The sequence below is a fragment of the Ovis canadensis genome, chromosome 1 (genome assembly GCF_042477335.2).
Source record: "Ovis canadensis isolate MfBH-ARS-UI-01 breed Bighorn chromosome 1, ARS-UI_OviCan_v2, whole genome shotgun sequence".
NCBI classification, from domain to species: Eukaryota; Metazoa; Chordata; class Mammalia; order Artiodactyla; family Bovidae; genus Ovis; species Ovis canadensis.
In genome coordinates this window covers 48,696,244-48,722,276 of record NC_091245.1, presented here as the reverse complement: position 1 = coordinate 48,722,276, position 26,033 = coordinate 48,696,244, and the positions used below count along the sequence as shown (strand labels likewise).

The 26,033-nt window shown below is 34.4% G+C and overlaps 1 protein-coding gene and 1 non-coding gene across 2 annotated transcripts in view; both read left to right on the top strand.

The window, feature by feature from the left end:
• Positions 1-26,033, top strand: part of NEGR1 (neuronal growth regulator 1) — a 1,037,860-nt gene that overhangs the window by 129,681 nt on the left and 882,146 nt on the right. The window lies entirely within an intron of this gene.
• On the top strand, positions 2,537-2,608 carry TRNAW-CCA (transfer RNA tryptophan (anticodon CCA)). Its single transcript has one exon. It is a non-coding gene; the product is annotated as a tRNA-Trp (tRNA).

Below are 26,033 nucleotides of genomic sequence, written 5' to 3'. Positions count from 1 at the left end.
ATGTACTATCTTAGGATGTGACTCTGAGATATCATTATAAAATTATATTTACACACTCATATTCTGAGTGATGTAGCTTTTTCATGACATTCACAATCACTAATATTTTGTTGATGTTTGAAACAACTCAAACATTTTTCAGACTGTTCAGTGTTTGCTTGGTTTGGACATTCCTAGTATCTTTCCCAGTATGAGAGTATTTGTTATGCTTCTTCTCTTGAAATTCAAATAGTCCCAGTGTGACCTGAAGGAAGTACAGCCTTCTGAGTTACCGTGATGATGGAAATGAATTCTGTTAGAGGTCTGGAAGGACTGAACTCAGCAACATAGACTAGAAATCAGAAAAAAATTATTTGGTCTTGATTTGAGTGTCAGTGAATTTGGGTGAAACAAATTCCTGGATTCTCAGGGACTATACCTCATCCCTTAAAAGTTTCACTCCTATGTCTTAAACTTCTTCCTCTTCATTGTTTCATACTTGTTGATATATATACATGCTCACCTCTTGCTAAAAGTCAAAAACAACCAAATTCATATACCAATCTTCTCAGCCCAGATATATCCAGGCACTACAGTACCTCTGTCCACAATCTGAGAAACTGCTTACACTTTATCTAGACTATCCTTTGGGATCATTGATCTGCTCTACTGTCTCTTTGTTCCCAATTTCAGTATTTATTTTTTCATAGCTTCACTTTCCCTCTCCTAGTTTCCTTTTGTAGATAAGGATAAGTGATTCCTCACTTCTTAAGTTGGGTACTAGCTTATTTATATCTGTCTTCTTTTCAAATATATGTATTTAAACGTGCATATGTCCCTTTTAATACAATTTTCACTCCATTCCTCAACAATTGATATGGAGTATGTTTGTTGTCATTCAACTCTAAGTGTTTGAAAATCCCATTATGATTTATGCTATGGTTATACATCAATTATTTAATTAATGTATAGTTCTATTGTTTTTGTAATTTATTTTTTAAAAGTTATTTAGACTGTGGTCATAGAACATACTTCTTAGCCATTTCTTTAGACCAGTTCAATAGTTAAGTCTCAGTGTACAGACATTTTTGTAATTGCCTTATATAAGCTTGAGAAGGACAAATATTCTCCATATATTTTTTCATGTCCATTAAATTTATGTTATTTATTATGTTTTTAAAATATTTTATACCTATATTCTATTTTTTTCAACATGATGTCAATATTGAGAGAAACATGTTAATATCTGCTACTTTGGTAGTTCAGTTCAGTCACTCAGTCTGTCCAACTTTTTGCAACCCCATGGACCACAGCATGCCAGGTCTCCCTGTCCATCACCGACTCCCAGAGGTTACCTACACTCATGTCCATTGAGTCGGTGATGCCATCCAACCATCTCATCCGCTGTCGTCCCCTTCTCCTCCCACCTTCAATCTTTCCCAGCATCAGGGTTTTTTCAAATAAGTCCGCTCTTCACATCAGGTGGCCAAAATATTGGAGTTTCAGCTTCAACATCAGTCCTTCCAATGAACACTCACTGATCTCCTTTAGGATTCACTGGTTGGATTTCCTTGCAGTCCAAGGGACTCTCAAGAGTCTTCTCCAACACCACATTTCAAAAGCATCAATTCTTCAGTGCTCAGCTTTCTTTATAGTCCAAATCTCTCATCCATATGTGACTGTTGGAAAAACCATAGCCTTGAAGAGATGGACCTCTGTTGGCAAAGCAATGTCTCTGCTTTTAAATATGCTGTCTAGGTTGGTCGTAACTTTCCTTCCAAGGTGTAAGTGTCTTTTAATTTCACAGCTGCAGTCACCATCTGCAGTGATTTCAGAGCCAACCCCCCCACCCCAACCAAAAATAAAGTCAGCCACTGTTTCCCCATCTATTTCCCATGAAGTAATGGGACTGGATGCCATGATCTCAGTTTTCTGACTGTGGAGCGTTAAGCCAACTTCTTGACTCTACTCTTTCACTTTCATCAAGTGGCTCTTTAGTTCTACTTTGCTCTGCCATAAGGATGGTGTCATCTGCATATCTGAGGTGATTGATATTTCTCCCAGCAATCTTGATTTTAGATTGTACTTCATCCAGGCCAGCGTTTCTCAAGATATACTCTGCATATTAGTTAAATAAGCAGAGTAACAATATACAGCCTTGACGTACTCCTTTTCCTATTTGGAACCAGTCTGTAGTTCCATGTCGAGTTCTAACTGTTGCTTCTTGACCTGCATACAGATTTCTCAGGAGGCAGTTCAGCTGGTCTGGTATTCCCATCTCTTTCAGAATTTTCCACAGTTTATTGTGATCCACACAGTCAAAGGCTTTGTTTTGCATAGTCAATAAAGCAGAAATAGATGTTTTTCTGGAACTCTCTTTTTTGATTATCCAGTGGATGTTGGCAATTTGATCTCTGGTTCCTCTGCCTTTTCTAAAACCAGCTACTTTGGTAATTACTATATAAATTTTCTTCTTGTTCTGTCAATTTTTGTGTATAAAATGTTTGCTTTTTTATTAAGTGTAAGCATTCGGGGGATTATTATGTGTTCCAGGGCTTCCCTGGTGGCTCAGAGGTTAAAGCATCTGCCTCCAATGCAGGAAACCCAGGTTCAATCCCTGGGTTGGGAAGATCCCCTGGAGAAGGAAATGGTAACCCACTCCAGTATTCTTGCCTGGAGAATCCCATGGACAGAGGAGCATGGTAGGCTACAGTCCACAGGGTCACAAAGAGTCGGACACGACTGAGTGACTTCACTTTCACTTTCACTTTATGTATGCCAAAAGGATTGACAATTTATCGTTATATAATGACATTCTTGTGAGTTAGTAATAGTCATAAAGTTTTTATGATTTGTCTGATTTTTGCCTTATTAAAGAAATCAAATCTTTCTCACCTCATAGAAATATTTTCTATATTGTTTGAAATGTTGGCAAAACTGTTTATTTTTTAAATAATTGTTGTGTCTTTCCTTTGTTTCTCTTGTCTTATTGTATTGACTGTAGCTTCAAGTAAACATTGTATAATAATAATATTAGTAAGTGTTGTTTGTTTTTTAAAGTGTTTAATTTTTGAAATATCTTTAATATTTGACCAAGTATTATGCCTTTCTAAGCATGTGTGTATATATATGAGTACATATAATTTTATATATTGTTGCATTGTTATTTCCTATTTATCTATCCAACAACATTTTGAGCTGTAAATTCCTTCAGGAGAGTTTTCTTTTTTCAACAATTATATATCCATTGGCTAGCATAATGCCTAATACATTAATGAGACATTAAATTAGTATTTATTAATTAAATGAGTATTTATTTAATAAATGAGTAGATAAATATATACCATCAGAAAAAAGTGTTTATGCACTAAAAGATAATGAGAGAATTGTTGTACAAACCTGTGATCATTTTTTCAGGGGGATGTTTTTGTTTGTTTTTCTTTCAACAAATTACTTCTCTGACATAATGCTCCCTGTATAGCATTTGAGATTTTAGTTCCCCAGCCATGGATTGAATCTATGTGTTCTGCAGGGGCAATCTTAACCCCTGGACTGCCAGGGAAGTCCCATCTCTGAATTTGTTAAAATATGACGGTATAAGAGTCGGGTTTGTCTGTTTAGTTGGCTAGTTTTCATTGTTGTTTTTGTTTTGTGGCTCAGTGGTAAAGAATCTGCCTGCCGATGCAGGAGAGGCAGGTTCAATCCCTGAATTGGAAAGATCCCCTGGAGAAGGAAATGGCACCCCACTCCAGTATTATTGCCTGGGAAATCCCATGGACAGAGGAACCTGGCAGGCTACACTCCATGCAGTCTCAAAGTCGAAATGATTTAGTGAGTAAACATCCAACAGTATTGATTTTATTTTTATTTTATTTATTAAAAAAAATAACCCTTGCTAAGGTGCTGTCGATGAACCAAGATATAAACCAAGCAACAAAAAAGCAGATGAGTCAGGAAGATGGTTATTATATAAGCTTTGTGTTATTATTACATTTTGTTGTTCAAGTTGCATTTGTGCAAATTATGAGAAAATAATTAAAATTACCATTTTGAGTTTATGCAACTTTTAAAGTCTTTTTAGAGTGTAAACATTAATATGAGTGTGCATATTTTAAAAACCTAAAGATCAACACAGAATCTAATCTTGTTATAGTTTCTGGCCAATTATGACTGTAGAAGTCCAGGTTTTTCGTAAGACTCTAATCAACCATGTTACAAAATCATTCATTTGATAAAGTGACTGCTAGCCACACACCACCAAAAATATCTCAGTTCCAAAATTTGAGATTTGCAATAGACTTAATAAAATTTGACATATTGTCTTTGACATTTGCTAAGGAGCCAGGTAAGCTCATTTAGATTTGTTTTGTTTGGCAGTCATCAAATAGTTATTAGATGTATCCTCTTCAAATGCATTTCATTTAAGTTTTGCAATGGTTATATTTACTCATTGTAGAAGCAAAAATTCCTACCACAGTCCCTCAAATTTCACATTCTTAAGAAGAATTCTCAGCCAGATTGCCTTCTTCACTACATATTCTTTCTTAAAAGAAGCAATGATTGGCTTTTCCTCTCAAATCAATGCATGTCAGTTACAAATCCATAGTAGCTTTGTAGCTTGAAAGGCTTGTGCTTCATGAAAGGTGTCAAGACTGGTGATGATTTAAATTAATACTAAAGAATAGTAAATGAGAGACAGAAGAATTCTGCAAAGTCTTCTCTAAGGCACTCAGCTTTGGGACTTTATTGTCCATAAAAATGAATTGCTACTAGGCAAATTATGAGAGGATTTAGAGTAGTGATATATGAAGAGAACAACACAAAGATATGTGCTACAGGCTTTTTGGATGTCAATCTGATATTCAAGGTATAAACTGGTATTATAGTTATTATACAAGGATGTTAGTAATTGACAGATTCAAAATACTAGCTTTCTAGGTAGGATTAGCTGATAAGTGTTTTACTATTTCTGAACAAGGCTATATGTTAAGATATATTACTTCTTCAATGTTAATTTTAATATTAGTATATAAAAACTAGTATATTCTAGTTATATACTAATAAAAACTAATGTATAAAAAATTAATACAGCATAGAACTCCTGAAAATTTTAAGAACTTTCTGTATTTGATTTAGAAAATTTCATAAATCCTTTAGGAAATATTATATCAATGATGGAGAAGGCAGTGGCACCCCACTCCAGTACTCTTGCCTGTAAAATCCCATGGATGGAAGAGCCTGGTAAGCTGCAGTCCATGGGGTCGCAAAGAGTCAGACACTACTGAGTGCCTTCACTTTATTAAAGTAAGAAAAGTGGCAGAGAAAGCGTCTGACACAGACATCAGAGTGTCCCCACTTGCTAGTTTTATCAAGGCCTTATATACTAAAAAGCCTTTTGATGAAAGTGAAAGAGGAGAGTGAAAAGGTTGACTTAAAGCTCAACATTCAGAAAACGAAGATCATGGCATCTGGTCCCATCACTTCATGGGAAATAGATGGGGAAACAGTGGAAACAGTGTCAGACTTTATTTTTTGGGGCTCCAAAATCACTGCAGATGGTGATTGCAGGCATGAAAAGCTTACCTCTTGGAAGGAAAGTTATGACCAACCTAGACAGCATATTCAAAGGCAGAGACATTACTTTGCCAACAAAGTTCCATCTAGTCAATGCTATGGTTTTTCCAGTAGTCATGTATGGATGTGAGAGTTGGACTGTGAAGAAAGCTGAGCGCCAAAGAATCGATGCTTTTGAACTGTGGTGTTGGGGAAGACTCTTGAGAGTCCCTTGGACTGCAAGGAGATCCAACCAGTCCATTCTAAAGGAGATCAGGCCTGGGTGTTCTTTGGAAGGAATGATGCTAAAGCTGAAATTCCAATACTTTGGCCACCTCATGTGAAGAGTTGACTCATTGGAAAAGACTCTGATGCTGGGAGGGATTGGGGGCAGGAGGAGAAGGGGACGACAGAGGATGAGATGGCTGGCATTACCGACTCAATGGACATGAGTTTGAGTGAACTCTGGGAGTTGGTGATGGACAGGGAGGCCTGGTGTGCTGCGATTCATGGGGTCGCAAAGAGTCGGACACGACTGAGCGACGGAACTGAACTGAACTGAACTACATATACTTTTACCAGACCCACTTCCACAACATACATTTTAAATTAACAAGATTAGAACTAGAAGTAGAAAGTTCTTACCAGAACCACTCCCACAACATTCCTCTTAAGATAACAAGATTATTCAGAAAACCTTCTTGTTAAGGAGAAGCATGTCCTCAAGCAAGATACATTGTTATATTGAGTAAGACAAAGCATGTGGAAAAAAGATGTTTGTACTTTTCTTCTTGAGAGCCCCAGACCTCTTTTTCCTTCTCAAGGGCCCTGGACCCCTTTCTCCTCCTCAGGGACCCTGGACTTCTTATCAACCTACCTAGGAATTGACTCTCTCAGAAAAATGAAAGTAATTTTAGTCCAGAATGATGAGTAAGGCAGATAACACTTTTTTGTATGTGAGTAGACAATAAAACTAAATATGAAAAGTAGGTGAAATTGGTAGAATTAAGCCCTAATTGGACTGACAATTACCAAGGAGAAAATCCATTAAAAGAAGAAACAGGGTGATATTTAAGAGTGTTATTTTATGATAATACTGAATAAGGGGGAAAAAGGAAAATAATAAACGGCAGAATAAAGATTGGAAAGGGATCACACAGGAAAATACGAAGTCAGAACAAAATTGTTCTTTAGATATTGATGTCCTCTGAGATGGGCCTGTACCACCAAATGCTCATTTATCTATGGCAAAGGAAAAAAGCAATTTTTACTGACTTAGCCCAACAAAACTTAATATCAAAATACACCACTTCATATAACACACTAAAACAACATACATTTTAGAAAAGCATGTTGTATGTGTGCTCACCTGTATGTGTGCTCAACTTCAGGTTTGTACACGGCTGCTTCAATGACCAAAAAGAGAAAAGAAAAAAACCTCTCATATCACCCTGAGATTCTATTTTCTGCCATTATGTTTAGTGTTCACAGCCAACAGAAATGCTGTTCAACAACTTGATTTATTTGAAATGAACTATCAATGATTAATGTATCTGGAATAAACATAAAACTACATGGGCATACCTTAGTAAGTCAGAGGAACATACACACATGTAAATTTTAAGAAGCTGAATCTAAGGATTCCTGTTTTTGAGCATGTCTTTCTGCTTACTACCCAGAACACTTGATATATGAGTGTTATCTTAACCCAGATAAATTGACATTTTGTACTTATTCCAGATTCATTATTGTGAGTTACATATAGTTTTTTACTAAAATTGACGATTGCATGACTCTGATGTGCTCTTCTGATGGTTCATTTTAAAAACACATAAACAAATATGAGGAATATATAGTAGGACAGTCAAAGCCTGGTTGTTGAGCAGCATATCTAGATTTGAATGAAGGACCAGGATCAAGTCTTGCCTTGTACTTTTCTAAGATAAGAAAAATCATACAGAATCAGAAAAAAAATGGTATTGGTTCTGAGGGGTGTAGGAGAAGTCAAAGAAGCAGATGATATTTTAAAAGAAGACACATGCTTTTCCTTCTGAAGTGTAGAGATCAACAAACCCCTCTTCAATGATATTTTCATCTTTAAACTGTGTATATTATCAGAGAGGTGAGGAACTCTCTGTGGAGAGGTGCTCAAGTCTATGCAGTTTGTAAATGATGGACTATCAAGTAGCAGCCGCTTTGTTAAAACTCTAAACTGTCTTTGTTTTTCTTCTTTCACATGGGAATATATGGATATCTGATTATAAAATTGTGTGCTCCATGTACATATGCATTCTGTGTACTGAATTTCCAATTCATATCCCATAGTAATTATAGTTTATATGCATATATAGGTGATTCATTACTCATCCATTTTAACAAGATCTCTTGTAGTTTTGTGATTATATCTTCTTTACACTAGTACTAAATACTTCCAATGCAAATAATATTAAAAATATAATATTAATTGATTAGGTCCTTTCACTCACCTTCGTATCACCACGTGTAGTCTCGTAGTCGAGCATATTCCTATCTATTCAATCTTATATTTTTTAGGGAAAACAGAGAATGAATGAGATGGAATTTGGGTTGCATGCAAGTTATATAAGATTTGCATAATTTAGAATAAGTAGAAAGATCGTGTATGTTTGGAGCATTCAACTCAGGGTTGATTATGCACTTATTTCTCTGATAACTTTCTACATTAAGCAGTGATTTTCTTTAAAAAAAAAATTGTACTCCAAATCCTAAGGGATCCAACACTTCTTCTATCAAAAGAGAAATGGGCATTCAGAAAGTCCCAAGTCATTCTGACAGATCCTTCTCTAATTGAAAAGTACTAAATTAATATGTATGTACATTTAAAAACTTTTCCTTTGTTGTCAGTACATTTTCTTGAAATAAAACTAGAGTGACATCAATTCATGGTCTAATTGAATACCAAGACACCAGTAATATTGAATAAACTGTGTATCTAGGAGAAGATTTTTTAATTGCTTTTCATAATTATTTAATATATTCACTGTTGGGTAGAACAAATGGCTGCTTTAAAGGATGCTGCTGCTGCTGCTGCTAAGTCACTTCAGTAGTGTCCGACTCTGTGCGATCCCATAGACGGCAGCCCACCAGCCTCCCCCATCCCTGGGATTCTCCAGGCAAGAACACTGGAGTGGGTTGCCATTTCCTTCTCCAATGCATGAAAGTGAAAAGTGAAAGTGAAGTCGCTCAGTCGTGTACAATTCTTAGCGATCCCATGGACTCCAGCCTACCAGGCTTCTCCGTCCATGGGATTTTCCAGGCAAGAGTACCGGAATGGGTTGCCATTGCCTTCTCCGGCTTTAAAGGATAGTTTTTTGTAAATCATAAAAGGTGGCTATTTAATCATGAGAAATGTAAATCCTACAAAAAGTTAATTACAAAAACAATTGGCTAGAGTTACCCAGAGTATAGGTGGATTTTTTTTTAATAGTAATGCCGCTGTGCTATACATTAGCAGTTGGTTGAATCCATAGATGCAGGAGGCCAACTCCTCCCACATATTTGGATTTTTGACTGCATGAAAGATTGGTTCCCCCTATGCTCCACTTGTTCAAGGGCTAGCTGTGGTATAATTTTTGTAAATTAAAATAATTTAAAAATCTAAAATTATTTTTATTAGGAATATTCAGTATATTTTTGGTTTTGTTTGGCCACAGTGACTCCTTATTCCCCTCTCACGACATTTTCTCCAATATGAAGGTATATCTATATCTTGTCCTCACCTTCTTACTCATGCTACCTTAGGAGTAAGTTGACTGTCTTAATTCGTGAATGTGGAAAAAGTATTTGGGAGTACATGGCCAGAGAAATCTGTTTGTATAAATCTATCGTCTTGGGGTGCAGATTTAGTAAGCATAATTGCTGGCATACATAAGTCAGGTTTTGCATTATCAACTTTAAAAATATTTCTACATACACCTGCCTTTTTATTCGCCTTGTTTTTTTTTTTAATTTTTTATAGGTAGTTTAGAATTGAAGCATGAAAGAGAATAATTACAGGACTCCTCAGTTCTGACAATTTTTTTTTCTTTTGCCAACACTTAGAAATTTAATTAATTTTGAAATGCACAATGTGTGCATGGTCAGACATGTCCAACTCTTTGAGACCCTATGGACTGTTGCCCGTCAGGTCATTTTGCCATGGTATTTTCCAGGCAAGAATACTAGAGTGGGTTGCCATTTCCTATTCCAATGGAACTTCCTGACCCAGGGATTGAACCAGTGTCTCCTGTGGCCCCTGCATTGGGAGGCTAATTCTTTACTACTGAGCCACTTGGGAAGTGAAATGTATGATACAGTGTTGTTAATTATAGTTACCATGTTGTAGAACAGATCTCTGAAACTTATTCATTTTATACAATTGAAACTTTATACCCACTGAACAGCAATTTCCTGTTTCCTGTCCTCCCAGTCCCCAATATGCACCATTCTATTCTGTTTCTATGGTGTTTGCCTGTTTTAGATACCTTATACAAGTGAACTCATGTAGTACTCAGCTTTCTGCAACGGGCTTATTTCACTTAGCATAATGTCCTCTAGGTTCATCCATGCTGTCCCACATTGCAGAATTTCCTGCTTTTCTAAGTCTAAATAGTGCATATTTTATTGTATACACACAATTTATTTATCCATTGATGGGTACTTCAGTTGTTTCTGAATTTTTACTATTGAGAATACTGTGATGAACATAGGCGTATGTATATCTCTTTGAGGTCTGGATTTCATTTCTTTTGGATATATACCAAGAATTGGGATTGCTAAACCTATAGTAATACTATTTTTAATTTTTTGAGGAACATTCTTAGCAACACTGTACAAAAGTTTTAATTTCTCTGCAAATCCTTGTTACTTTTCTTTTTCTTTTTTGATAAGACTTTTGACCATTTATGCACCTTCTTTTAAGGAATATTGCTTTTAATTCCATACTTCCAATTTATCCTCCCCACTTCCCCTTTGTTAACCATATGTTTGTTTATATGTCTGTGAGTCTGTTTCCATTTTGTATATAGAGTCATTTGTATATAGAGTCATTTTGTATTATTTTTAGATTCCACAGATAAGTGATATCATACATCATTTGGCTTTTTCTGTCTGACTTACTTTTCTAAGTTGAATATATTCTTAGGTCCATCTATGTGTTGCAAGTGGTAATATTTCATTCTTTTTTTATAACTGAGTGATACCCATTTTATATATATATATCATGTTTTCTTAAGCCAAGTATCCATTGATGGACACTTGGGTTGTTTCCATGTCTTGGCTATTTTAAGTAGTGCTGCTGTGAACATTGGGATTTACATATCTTTTCAAATCGGAGTTTTTGTTTTTCCAGATATATACCCAGGAGTGGGATTGCTAGATCATATGGCAGCTCTATTTTTAGTGTTTCAAGGGAACTCACTGCTCTTTTCCATAATGTTTGCAACGGTTTACATACTCACCACCACGTAGAAATTTTTTTTCCTTTTCTCCACACCTTCTCTACCATTTATTATTTGTAGACTTTTTGATGACAGAAATTCTGACCAGAGTAACATGTTACTGCATTGTGGTTTTGATTTGCATTTCTCCAACAGCATTGTGGGCCATGTTTTAATACGCCTGTTGGCTATTTGTATATCTTCTTTGAAAAAATGTCTATGTAGATCTTTTGTCCATTTTTTGGATTGAGTTATTTTTTCAATATTGAGTTGTATGAACTATTTGTATATTTTGCTAAAATTTACTAAGGATTATTACATTTATGTTCATCAGATATTTGGACATTTAGTTTTCTTTTTCTGTAGCATCTTTGGTATCAGGATAATATTGGCTTCATAAAATGAGTTAGGAAGTGTTCCCTACTTTTCAATTTTGGGGGAGATTTTTAGAATTGGCATTGAATCTTAATATTTTTGATATAGTTCAACAGTGAAACCATCTGATCATGAGCTTCCTTGTTGGAAGGTAAGATTTATTTAAAAAAAAAAAAACAGAAGGAAGCTTTCATTCCAATATTTTTATCAGAACACTTAAACCCCAATATTTTAGCAAAATGATGGAATTTATGCAGTTTTTCACAGTTTCATCAAACTTCTTTAAAATTTCCCTCTTTCATGTCAATGGGAAAAATATTTCATCTAACTATCTGAATGTTAATCACTAGATTGATGTATTTAAACCTAAAAGTGAAAGTCGCTCAGTTACGTCTGACACTTTGTGACCCCCACGGACTATATAGTCCGTGGAATTCTCCAGGCCAAAATACTGGAGCAGGTAGACTTTCCTGTCTCCAGGGGATCTTCCCAACCCAGGGACTGAACCCAGGTCTCCCACATTACAGGTGAATTCTTTACCAGCTGAGCCAGGAGCCCACTGTGTAGTTATACCTAGTTTACCTTTATTTACTTCCTGGTTTACACATCACCTAGCCACTATCCTTTTATTATAAAGAACAATTACATGATGACAGATGTTCTCATTGTATTATTATCTGACACAGCAAAGTCTTCCAAAGTGTATTCAACAAAAGCTGAGAGAATGTGTTCTATCTTACAGGTGCATGGTAAGTTTCTGTACATATCTACTGAATTAATTTTAAACTATACACCTTTTTAAACTATGTGTTTTTATGGACACTTATATATAAGGAAAAAACATTCCACTTTGCCGGGAGTCAGCATGGGAGCTCCAACCCATGACAAGGTCATGCAGAGGAGAGCTTAACAGGCAAGGCGGATCAGGACTCGAGGGACTCCCTGGACCTGCTTGAGCATCTACCCCAAACCAAATCTGTCTGTCTACTGTATACTATATTATGCCTTTCACCAACTCTTCTGACATTAACAGGGGGCTATCTCTGACCACCTTTCTCTGGAGAAAATCAACTTAGGTCTCTAGTTGATAAGTCTCCTGGGCATGAAAGGAGCATTTTAATTCAAACCCCCCTGTTAGCATTCTAGCTTGCTTGGCAGGTTTATCCAGACTCTTGCAACTACGCATATGATTGTTCACAACATCCCACCCATGACACGGGAAGCCTAAGCATTCTAAAAATCCTAGAGCTCTTTGAGGGGTAAAAAAAAGTTTTATGAAAATAATACTGATGAAGGGTTTCATTGTTGAGCCAATGCTTGCTGCCAAGTTCCCATATCCCTTATCCATTGTGTGCCTGGGAGTGCATTAGTTAATATAGTTGGAATGTAAGAAAAACAAGTAGTAGCCTTGGTATTAACCACATCAGACCTTTGAGCTAATAAGTTCTTTTTTGTAACCCACTGCACCTTTGCTCCATGAGAATGTAACTCTGTTTAGTATTTTCTGAGGCTGACACAAATTAGAGGTATAAAGAAAAAACACTTCAAGGCAAAACAAGTTTTCTGGTTAATCAACCTTTATCAAAAAAGGGTCATAAAATGTCAACAGGCCTCCAAGGCCAGAAGATAATGTACACAAAATAAGACCCTTGTTTATTGGAAAGGTATACAGAAAAAACCCTGGTTTCAATAAGGGCAAAACTGCTGCAATGTTTGAGCTGACTCTGCATGACTTTGCATCTTTCATTTTCCTCTATGTACAAGTCAGAGTATAAAAGCTCTTTTTGAAAATAAAGTTATGGGCCTCGCTCACCGAAGCTTGATCTCCCCGTGTCATTCTTTCATTCGCCAACGCTGTTCATCCTGAGGGTATCCCTGGACTCTGCTGAGGCTATCCCTGGGCTCTGCTGAGGCTGGACTCCAGCACCACTTCATAAATGGTTTGAAAAATCTGAAATTAAAGACAATAGAAGCTACTATAGAAGTGTTTTTTTTTTTAATTTTTACTTTTATCCTCAAATTATTAAATAGTGTGTTATCTTTCAACTTGATATTTGAATATTACTGAATTTGGGTTGGGGTGATGTTTAGTTAGGCTAAAGTCTACTTCACTATACATTTCCAAAAATCTGAAGAATATAATAAGGTTCACAGCAATGTTATCCATAATTAGCTTAATTTTTTGTTAATTTATGTCAACTGTTCAAATTTATTGCTTGCCACTTGAAGATTAATAACTCAACAAGTGAAACTCTATTCTTTGAACTTTTTGGAAATATACTACATTATTTTGTATGTAGTATGATTAAGTATTTATTTATTTGGATAAATATAAATCTTTCATAATAATAATTTAATCCTATAATAGACACTATTATAATCCCCATTTTAGGCAAGAGAAATGGAGGCACATAAGATATGGACACATTTCCACAGGATGTGTCTCTGGAGTCCGTGATCTTCAGTTAGTCAGTTCAGTTGTGTCCGACTCTTGCGACCCCATGGACTGCAGCATATCAGGCTTCTCTGTCCATCACCAAGTTTCAGAGTTTGCTGTGATCTTAACAAATTCAAATACTGCCTCTCTGAAAAGCTTTTTGTAAATAAATGATTATGATAATGGGTGAATGATGGTTCCCAATTTTTTGTCCCCTTTGCCATTGCCTAATTGATAATGAGGGAGAATTTATTCCTGGATAATGAAAGTTATTCTAATATTTCATCACTCATGTTATTCAGATTGTGTTTGTTCATGTGCTTTTTACTATCTCACTTACTAAACACCTCCTATGTGTTAGGTTCTATGCTATGCATTGAACAAAATCAAAAGGTTTCTTGTGTTCGATTACCTCAAGAGTGAGGAAAAGCTAAGATACATAAAGAGAATCAGTTATTTATTTATTAATAAAGGCTTATTGTTGTTCAGTTGCTCAGTCGTGCCTGATTCTTTATGACCTCTAGACCTCAGTATGCCAGGCTTCCCTGTCCAGGAGCTTGCTCAAGCTCATGTCCATGTCCATTGTGTCAGTGATGCCAGGCTTCCCTGTCCAGGAGCTTGCTCAAGCTCATGTCCATGCCCATTATGTCAGTGATGCCATGCTACCATCTGTCCCTTGTCATCCCCTTCTCCTCCTGCCTTCACTCTTTACCAGCATCAGGGTATTTTCCTACCAGTCAGCTCTTCGCATCTGAAGGCCAAACGTATTGGAACTTCAGTTTCAGCATCAATCCTTACAATGAATATTCAGGATTGATTTCCTTTAGAATTGACTGGTTTGGTCTCCTTGCTGTCCAAGGGACTCTCAAGAGTGTTTTCCAACACCGCAAAAATATCAATACTTTGGCACTCTGCCTTCTTTATGGTCCAACTCTCACATCCATACATGACTACTGGAAGAACCATAACTTTGACCATACAGACCTTTGTTGGCAAAGTAACGTCTCTGCTTTTTAATATACTATCTAGGTTTGTCATGGCTTTTCTTCCAAGGAGCAAGCTTCTTTTAATTTCATGGCTTCATTTACCATTCACAGTGATTTTGGAGCCCAAGAAAATAAAGGCTGTCACTATTTCCATTGTTTCCCCATCTAAAAGCCAAACAAAGTTAAAACCACAATGTCATATGTGAAGTCTCATTGCTTATGGTAGAGGAATAGCAAAATTTGTGAAATGTTATCTCCTGTGGAGACCTTCATTCTGAATCTCTATCAAAATCATGAAACATATTTATGAAGCACCTCACTGCCAGTCATTGTACCAGATGTGCAAATAAAACAACACAGCAAATGACAAACATATCTCTTACCTCCAAAGAGTCTAACCACCCCCAGCCATCTCCATCACCTGTTGACCATTCATTCTCCATTTGCTAGTGCTCTCTCTGTCATTCTTCAGTTACTATTTCTGATTGCTTGCAACACAAACTCAGATGCTACACAAACATACTCACACACATTCAGAGATTATGAATCATTCATCAGATAATGCAACTAATTGGAACATGCTACCAGGAAATGTCTAATAGGAGATTTTGGATACTCTGCTTCTTTCTAGGTATCATGCTTTTTAGCTAAAGGGATATGCTTTCACATAAAGATGATTGGACCAGGAACAACAACAACAACAAAAAAAAGACTTGTTTAAGCCAAATTTAGTATTTGAGTGACTATTGCAGTTAGGATTAAATGATATTGTGTACATAATATTCCTTGGAAGATAATAGACATTCAACAGATTAGTTCTTTGCTTAAATGAGAAAATGTATGAAAGTATTTTTAAACCATAAAGCATGTATTTTCTCCCTTTCTCTCTCTCTCCCCACTATCTATCTCAATCAATCGATCAGATTATTATGTTTAATATTCAGCTTATTTTATTGCCTGTCTAAAGTGACTGTGGTAGTGGAAAACTATCTTTTATGTTGAATCGTTCACATCACATTGGTTGTGGGACAGTTGTTTTGGTAGCAATAACTTCGTTGTATCCTAAAATTATATTTTAAATATGAAATTTGGCTTACTTATGTGGAAGATCAGTACTATTTTTCATACCTGTGAATCTTTATTTTCATGCTTTCTGATTCAGAATTACCTTTTGCTTTGTAGAATTTTTTTTTAATCACACTTTGACCAAGGGAAACCTCTGTAACAAAGCATTAAATTTTGAAATCTAAGTATGAATTATCTCTGCAGTCAGGAGGGCATGGAGTTGGAGTCTGATGAAGTAGAATGAAAATGATTTATGGATCCTCTCCAGTTTCTGCTGTTTGATTCTCTGATACAGAGTTGCTTTGTTAAAGAGATGGCTTCTCTATCAGGATATTTATGATGATTTCATGGGTATGGTGTGCATGCAGTTACTTCATTCCCTTTCTTTATTAACTTCTGACTTTTTTATTATCATGCTATTTCTTTTTGCTATAAATAGTTAATTATTACCTTGATAGCACTGAGTAAAAACTTCTAATTTTTTACTTCTACTAACTATTGTTTGACTAGCAGTTACAGAGATTTATTTTTGCTAAACCCCTACCATGCTAGACAGCCATAAACCAAGGGACACAGTGCATTAAGGGAAAATCCTTCTTTTGTGGCAGTTCAACCCAAGGGAGTGTGTATGATTCCAAGTTCATTAAAAAAAAAAACTATTTATTAAGGGCCTGTAGATTTTGTCAAAGAAGTGTAGTTACCATCACTTAAACAAAGAGTTCCACTAATCAAATCCTAGAAAAATATATTGCTTTAATTAAGCTGTCACTGTTGACCAATATTATTACTGTTGATTTGTTAAAACAAAGTTCAATAAAAGGTCCCAATAAATTTAGTAGCAATCCTGTTGATTGTGGAGTATTGAATAAGAGAATAAATTATTCAAATTTTAGTAACCAACTTACAAATAAGTTCAAGATAATGCATAAGGATGAGTGTGCAATCTTCTTTATTGAATGTGTGATATGTTTATATCTTTTAATTTAATTCCCTGGTGTAAATTCATGTCATGTCAATACTAAAATGTCTGGGTAAAATTTAACATTTATAATTTTATAATTCCTTAGACATGATAGGTACAGAAACTTGCTTATTTCAGAAATAAGCCATGTCCATTGATTAGTCCATATGTTTCCAGTTGTATCTTTGGTATTCATGGTCTATCTTTCTGTACTAGTGAGCTACTTTGTGGTTTCTTGAATTGACCATATGGATTACATATGAATTATACACGTGGGTCTTTTTCCCTGGGACGTCAACCTTTTCTAACGTAATATTCTTAATTTAATATGCTCCCAAGTAGTTTGTGCCTACTTCTGTGTTGCTGTTCTTTAGTGGCTCAGTTGTGTCTGACTCTTTGCGACCCCATATACTTGTTTCCCCATATATATGCCATGAAGTGATGGGACTGGATGCCATGATCTTAGTTTTTTGAATGTTGACTACTTCTGTGTTAGTACTTATTATATTACATGGCATTCATATGATGTTGGTGAGTATAATTGTAGTGTCTACATCTTTAATCTTTATAGCCATATAAAACAGAAAACACATATCTGGCGTGTGTTAGATGTTCAAGATATCTCTATTTTAAAAAATTAACAATTTTAACCCCCTTTCAAATCTAAATATATCTTTCTTGGAAAATTATACTGAAAGAATGACAAGGTGAAAATTTACTTTCTTATCTAACCTTAATATTTATCAATAATATATCTAATTGATGATGCCCCATAAATAATTGGTTATTATTTTGTATGTATTTCATTGCATACAGTGAATTGAATATATTATTTCATTAAAAAATTAACAATTAATTTAGTTCACATGAAAGACAATTTATAATCTATATTCAAAATAACTGTCTAAGAAAAAGTTTTTATATTGTTCATGTTACTTGGTATAAAACTAGATTTCCTGAAGCAAATATAGATGTATTATAGTCTGCCTCTAAAAATAAATTACAAAAAATATAAGTGTCTCTTTGGAATCAAGATAGAATTCTGACCCAAAACTTAAGTCTTTGCCCAATTTCTACTTATTTCTAATATATATTGCTATTAAACTCTTTCCCTTTACTACAGATTATATGTGAATTTCATGAAAGGAAAATTAACTTCTATCACTTAAACAAGAGCATGTTTGTTATTTTTAAGCAATAATATACATTTTAAATAAAATATGGAAAAACTTTCAGTAAATGAAAATTTTCTAGTGTTTCTCAAAAGTATTCCTTAATTATTTCCTCTTCTTTTTTTTTTTTTTAATAAATATGAAATTGTCTGAAGTCATTTGAAGTGCAGAGTACAGACAAAAGAAGAAATAGAGGCTGGGGAATTGATAGGGTGACCCGGATTCAGGAATCAGATCCTCCCTTCACAACCAGTTTTTCTCTGTGGTTCAGTTTATTAGAACGAAGGCCTCTTTCAAAATTATTTGACCATTTAATTCTTGATTATTGGATATAATTTAATAATATGATGCGTCTGAAGAATAGCAAGCAACAATGAGGTGGTAAACTTACCTATTGGTTAGACTCCAAAAACAAAAGAAAGTATAAGATCAGTAATGGTTACCAGTACTAAACATCCAAACAGGATGGAGAAAATTTTAGCCCAAACCTGGCTATTGTCAAAAGAGGCATGGTAGATAGAGAAGAAATAATTTAATTGAAATTATTTACAATATGTAATAGACATATGGTCTAAGGAAATAAATACTCCCGTTTTATAACTTCTTCCATGCTTTTGAAACTTTTATAATGTTTAACCTCTACTGCCTCAGATTAAAATATTTTATGTTTAAAAATAAATGAAGAATAAATAAAAGTATAAAGAATAACATAACATTCTACCTACCAAATAGATATAACAACTGCTGACACTTCAAGCTGCTTATTTTGTATATTTTATTTTTAAAAGAATAACATATTACAGCAAAAAATAAAATGAAAAATAGAATATTATAAATCAAACTCAGAATTTTTCACTCCATAATTTTCTTTTCTCCCAACCTTGAGTTATGTCATAAGCTAAGTGAAGTTGGCATGTATCTATACCTCCTACATTTTTTGCTGTATATAGTAGTAATAATAACCATTTAATATATTTTAAAAAGCATAAATTGTACCATGCATGCATGCTAAGTCACTTCAGTTGTGTTCAGTTCTTTGCGAGTCCATGACTATAGTCCACCAGGTTCCTCTGTCCATGGAATTCTCCAGGCAAGAATACTAGTCTGGCTGGCCATGGCCCTCTCCGGGGATCTTCCCAACCCAAGGATTGACCTTGCATTTACTGAGGTTCCTGCATACAGGCAGATTCTTTACCTGTGGGAAATTGTACCATACATTATCTATATTTTGGCCATTTCCTTTCTTTCCCACTAACATGCCATTTTGGTGACTTATTCATGTCTAAAATTCATGTTCTAGTTCATTCGTGTTATCTGCTTTATAGCATTATATGAATATATTTCCCAGGATATTTCTCTTTATTCATTCCTCCCTCCTTTTCTCCCTCCCTCCCTCCTTTCCTTCCTTCCTTGCTTCCTTCTTTTAGTATATTTTATTTTGTTGTTATTGGGCATTCAGTCTGATGGTTGCAATTCGTATTCCTTTCCCCGTGATACCACTTTTAAATTGTGTATATTTCTGCTCTTATATTAGTTGTCTTTGGATTTTAACAAATATATTCAATTTGACAGTACACTAAAGTTTGTAGTTTTATCCTCCACCTAAACATTCCAGGATTCAGAATGCTTAAATATTGATTTGCCTCACATGCATCCTTCGATGTTATTCTATATAGTCTTAATTCTATAGTTTTAACTCACCATTGGAAGTTATTGTGGTGCATATTGAGTTTTATTAAAATCATTAATTTTTATGCTTACTGTTGATATTTTCACCCTTTTCCTGAATTTTGTATATTTCCTTCTCTTCTACCCAAGTACGTTGAGCAGCAATATATGAGCAACATTCTGTTGTATCAGAAAATGTCTTCGTTGACAGTGAAGTTCAAATGGGTCTCTTCAGTGACAGTTCGGATGGGTCTAGAATTCAAGGGTCATAGATATTTTCCTTAAGCAGCTTGAGAATTATATTGTATTTATATATTTTATTAATGTTGGTTATAAGTCACTTAATAATCCAACTGTTGTTCCTCTATATATATCTTGATTTTTCATATGATATTGCTTGTATGTGGAATCAAAAAAAAAGATATAAATGAACTTATATACAAAACAGAAAGAGACCCACAGACATAGAAAACAAACTTATGGTTACCAAAGGGGAAAGCAGAGGGAGGGAAAATTAGGAGTTTTGGATTAACATATACACACTACTATGTATTAAGTAGTTATCCAACAAGAACCTTTTGTATGGTACAGGGCACTATACTCAATATTTTGTAATAACCCATAAAGGAAAAGAGTCTGAAAACATAGATATACATGTATCATGATGCATGTATACACGAATCAGTTTGATGTACAACTGAAACTAGTACAACATTGTAAATCAACTGTGCTTTAATAAAAAAAAGTAAATAAATCATATGATTATCTCAATAGATGCAGAAAAAACATTTGACAAAACTCAACATCCAATTTTTGATTTAAAAGAATTAGCTCATAAAAGTAACTATAGAGGGAACATATCTCAACATAATAAATGCCATTTATGACAAAGCCACAGTTAAAACACTTCTCAGTATTTTCCTCTAAAATCAGGAATGAGGCAAGGATACCCACTCTCACAAGGTGGGAGTGTGGGACTCAGAGATACAACCTACTATGTATAAGATAGATAAGCAACAAGGATATATTGTATAACACAAGGAAATATAGGCATTATTTTATAATAATTGTACATTAAGTACAACCTATAAAAATATTGAATCATATGATGTATGCCAGAAATTAATATTGTGTATCAGCTATACTTCAGTTGTAAAAATCTGGCTTTAAATTCTGTTTCTGGCATCAAATAATTCTCTCATTTATATCTAATTTTTGGAACTTCAAAAAACATGAATATTGCTAAGTCATTTATAAAATGTAATTTAGTATTTTATATTTTTGTAATAAGAAAAAAACCCACATCAGCTAGGTCTGCTTTATTGTCTGATGTGCTTCATCACATACTTGAGTCTTAGAATTTGTCCACATCGTTGGCTAAAATTCTTAGTACTATGGCAAGGGACGTGGTGCATGTGCATCTGGGGAATTGCTTATGCCACGCTGTGTGTGTACGGATGTTTGTTTGTGGATGTGTGTTTAGGATGTTAAGTTTGAGTATTCTTTTTTGCCAATACACATTTAAACAAAATGTGTATTGAATTTAGGTCACATGTTAAATAATTTATCAATATCAAATGTTTATGATCAGAAATAAGCATTAGAAAAATTCCCCAAAACTCAATTGCAATGAAATAAGGAATTGAAAAAGAAGACTAGAACTTATATTTCTGTTTTCTTTAATGTTATGTTTTATTTCATATTAAGAATAATCTGAATTTCCTGGTATAACAATAAAAGATTGTGTCTTTCCCTTCTTCTAAAATTTCTTAAGAGAAAGGGTGACGTTACTGAATTGAGACCTGTTTTATTTCCAGTGTAGGCCTATGAAAGTGAAAGTGAAAGTCACTTAGTCATGTCCGACTCTTTGTGACTCCATGGACTATACAGTCCGTGGAATTCTCTAGGCTAAAATCCTGGAATGGGTAGCTTTTCCCTTCTCCAGGGACTCTTCCCATCTCAGGGATCAAACCCAGGTTTCCCACATTGCGGGCAGATTCTTTACCAGCTGGAGCCACCAGGAAAGCCCAGGAATACTTGAGTGGGTACCTATCCCTTCTCCAGCAGATCTTCTTGACCCAGGAATGAAACTGGGGTCTCCTGCATTGCAGGTGGATTCTTTACCAGCTGAGCTACCAAAGAAGCCCATCTAGGCCTATAGTGCTATAAAATTCCCCTGGATACTGTTCAACAACATGCCACAAATTTCTTATTTTTCTTTCTTTGACTCATAAGTTATCTAGAAGTATTTTATCTAGTTTCCAGCTTGGGGAAATTTCCAGAAAATTTTATTTATTTTTTTAAATTGCAATTTAATTTTACTGTGGAAAGAGAACATACTAAGACTTGAATTTTAAAAAAATCTATTGAGACAATTTTTTATGAGCTAGAATAAAGCCTATCTTGATACATATTTCAAATGTGATTGAAGAGGACTTCCTTGGTGGCTCAGATGGTAAAGCGTCTGTCTACCATGCGGGAGACCCGGGTTCGGAAGATCCCCTGGAGAAGGAAATGGCAATCCACTCCAGTACTATTGCCTGGAAAATCTCATGGACAGAGGAGCCTGGTAGGCTACAGTCCATGGGGTCGCATCTTTGGACACAACTGAGCGACTTCACTTCACTTCACTTGAAGAGAATGTATACTGTGCAGCTGTCTGGTAGAGTATTCTATAAATGTAAAATTACAGTAAATTCATTGATGGTATTAAAGTGTTTCATATCATAACTGATGCTTTTTCTTATTCTATTATTATTAAGTAATAGTTATTTAAGAAACCTGTAACTTTAACTGTGGATTTGCCATTTATTCTTCAGTTTTAGAGCATGACTTTATATATTTTGAAACTTTTTTATTAGGTGAAATTAATTTAGGGTTTTGTCCTCTTGAATTATTTACATCTTATAATTATGAACACACTTTCTTTATCTCTGGTATATTCTTTGCTCTGAAGTAAGGTTTTGTTGTTGTTGTTGTTGTTCTGTTATTTGTATAATCATCCCAACTTCATTCTGATTAGTCTTGTGTAGAGTGTGTTAGCCCATCTTTGACTTTTATTTATGCCTTTATATTTATAGTGTATTTCTGGCTATATAGAATATGTCCTTGCTTTTTTTTTATCGAGTTTGACAATCTCTGCCTTTTAACTGGGATGTTGAGAACATTTTCTATTTAGTGTGATTATCAGTGTAGTTACATTTAGGTCCATGATCTGCTTTTTTTTGTCTTATTTGTTCCTTATTCCACTTTTGCTCTTTTTTTTTTTTTTTGCCTTTTGGCATCTTAAATATTGTCACCACCAAAAAAGAAATGGTAGATATGAGATATGGTAGAGATAGTGGTGTTAACTACCTCTGTGGTTGTGCACATTTTGATTTATATAACTGTATCAAATCAACATGTAGGACCCCTTAAACTTATACAATGGTATGTGACAATTATATCTCAAAAAAGCTGGAAAATAGTATTTTACTATATAGTATAAAAATTTTACTTTGTTTTATCTCATTAGCTTACCTCCATGAAAGAAGAAGTTTTTATGGGAAAAAACAGCATTTCTCATTGCATTTTTATTCTCACTATGAAATGCACAATTTAACATCAAAAGGTACATTTTTCAGATATGAAAAGAATTTTGTATTTATTAATTCATATCAAAAGATTTGGCTTCCAAGTAGTAATTTAGACGGTAGGAGCTATATATTTAAAGCTAATCAAATTTATGATGGATTTTTTTCCTGCATATCTACAAAAGTGACAAGGTAGTTAATTTAAAAGTATGGATTGATTAATAACTCTATGATTCTTTATTTGTAGATGAATATAGTCAAGGCAAACTAATTTTTTAATTTTAAAAGAATGATATGTACGTATTGTTAAAGCTATTTTTTAAAAGTCTTGTAGTTTTTCAAGAAATCTTAAAATTAGCTGAACAGATGTCTTTTCTCCTTCTAATATAAATAAAATCTCCAAAACAACTTGAAGACTCCTTCATGACTGTTTAAATAAAAGAAAAATTGTTAGCTCTCTTCCACTATTGGCTAGTTTTTATTTCACCAATAGATCTTTGTAATCCTCTGGCCCTTGCACTATACACTTTAGATTCTGTTTCAAATTTTAAAATAATCATCTTTGAATTTTACAGCATAAGTGCCTTAAATGGAAGGTGGCAACTGTCTTTTAGAACATAATATACATGTTATTTTTGTTCTTCATTGCTATAAAATCAGCTGAGATTTGGTGATTTCTCTTCTCACTCACTGGAGTTATAAGTTGCCCTACGTTAATAGTAAAGTTCATGAATAGTGATATCATATTAATTAAAGAAGTGTCATTTCAAAAGTGTACTACATTTCAAAATGAAGTGAGGAGCATTAGGGAGTTTGAGCAGAGGGCTTCCAATAATGGGGCTATGTTTTTAACAAGACCCTTATGGCAATAGGATTGAGAAGAGACTAGGTGTGAAACTGTCTAAAGTGAAGTGAACTGAAGTGAAGTCGCTCAGTCATGTCCGACTCTTTGTGACCCCATGGACTGTAGCCTACCAGGCTCTTCCCTCCATGGGATTCTCCAGGCAAGAGTACTGGAGTGGGTTTGCCATTTCCTTCTCCAGGGGATCTTCCCAACCCAGGAATCGAACCCGGGTCTCCCGCATTCCAGGCAGACGCTTTAACCCCTGAGAAACTGTCTAAGCAGGATACGAAATTTCAGACTATTGTCATAATCCCAGCAAGAGGTAATGGTGAATTGGTTCGGCTACTAACAACTCAGTGAAAGGGGTTATATTCTCAATATATTTTGAAGGCAGAGTTAGCAGTATTTTCTGATAAATGGGATATGAAGTATCAGAGCAAACAAAGGAATGATGGACGACTCTAAGCTATTTCTTCTGAACAATTACAAGTGGAATAGATATGCCATTATCTAAGAGAGTAATCAACACTATTTATTTTCATTCATTTTCATTCATTCTCTTAAACCTGGCAATTTGATTCTATTCCAAACCCTGGAAATAAATTGGACCTTCAAATGCCTTCCTGCTTGCCTACCCTGCAGCATTTTATTACTTTGGTCTCTTAGGAAACTCTTCCCCCTTAACTTTCATATCACTTGTTATTATTCCTACTTGGCCAAAAGTCTTTGCTGTATGTTTCTTTCTAAGTCACTGTTTGTGATTCACTTTCACTGATTTTGGTATACAAAGCAACTAACAAAATTGTGTACCTATTAATAAATAACTTAAATGTTGACTGAATGTGATTTATTCTTTTTTGCTCTAGGATGTACTGCTGTTGGCATGACTAAATATAGAAAAACAAAGGCATTTTTCTCAAGTGACTAAATATGTATCAATCAAACAGTACAAATATGGCTTCAGAAATTTTAGCCTTATTCAAGAAATTTAACAATATCATTTAAAAGGATTAAGCATTCTTAAACCAGATCAATTTAATAGAAAATATTTGTTGCATTTTATAAAATGACTTTACTTAAAAATGTATAGAATTTCTGAAATGATTTCATTTAGCATGAATGGTCACTTTTAAATGGCTTCCATATGTATTTATAGTATAAAATAATTTCATGCAATTTGTGAATATTTTCTATTATTATTTCAATTTCAAATTATTACTGTGCATTATATTTATCCTGTGGCACCTCTGTTTATTATCCTTCACACATGGGGCAGTGATTTATTTTTCAGATATACAGATTTCATGATTTATTGGTGTACTTTAATATTTTCTATCTTGATTGCCCAAATGTTCCACACCTGTTCTTGTGAATATGTGTTAGTCTTAAAGTGATTTAACACAGTTGCAAACCCTTAATGTAATGCTTTATCATGATCCAATGTGATTATATTGTGTAATGCAACCTTAGCTTATGTTTTTACACTCCTTGAGCTTTTAACGACCTATATCCTGTAGCTAATGAGAAATATTTCATGCTTTACTTAATGTGATCATCAAAGGGAGATAAGATTTTTATCCAGATAATTCAAAGTTTAGATTAAGTAGTTCTTTAAGATTCTCTGGGCTTCCCTGGTGGCTCAGAGGGTAAGCCTGTGAAAGGTCAGTATCTTTAAATGAAGTTATTAATATTCATTTGAATATATGTTCTCATACCATTTACTTTCTTCCTAAAATACTTTTCTAATTAATGTTTATCAGTGATTTTGTTTTGTGTTTTGTTTTCCTTTAACCAGTTAGAAATAATGTTGTTTACTTCCACTTTCTTGTTTAGATTTTGGAAGGAATGGTATAGGATTGTAAATATATGTTTGTATTTATTTCCCTTTAGTTTTATAAAGAGAAACATTGTGAGTTAAATATTCTGATTGTGATGAACTGTGTGTCTTTCCAAGGATGTTTTATC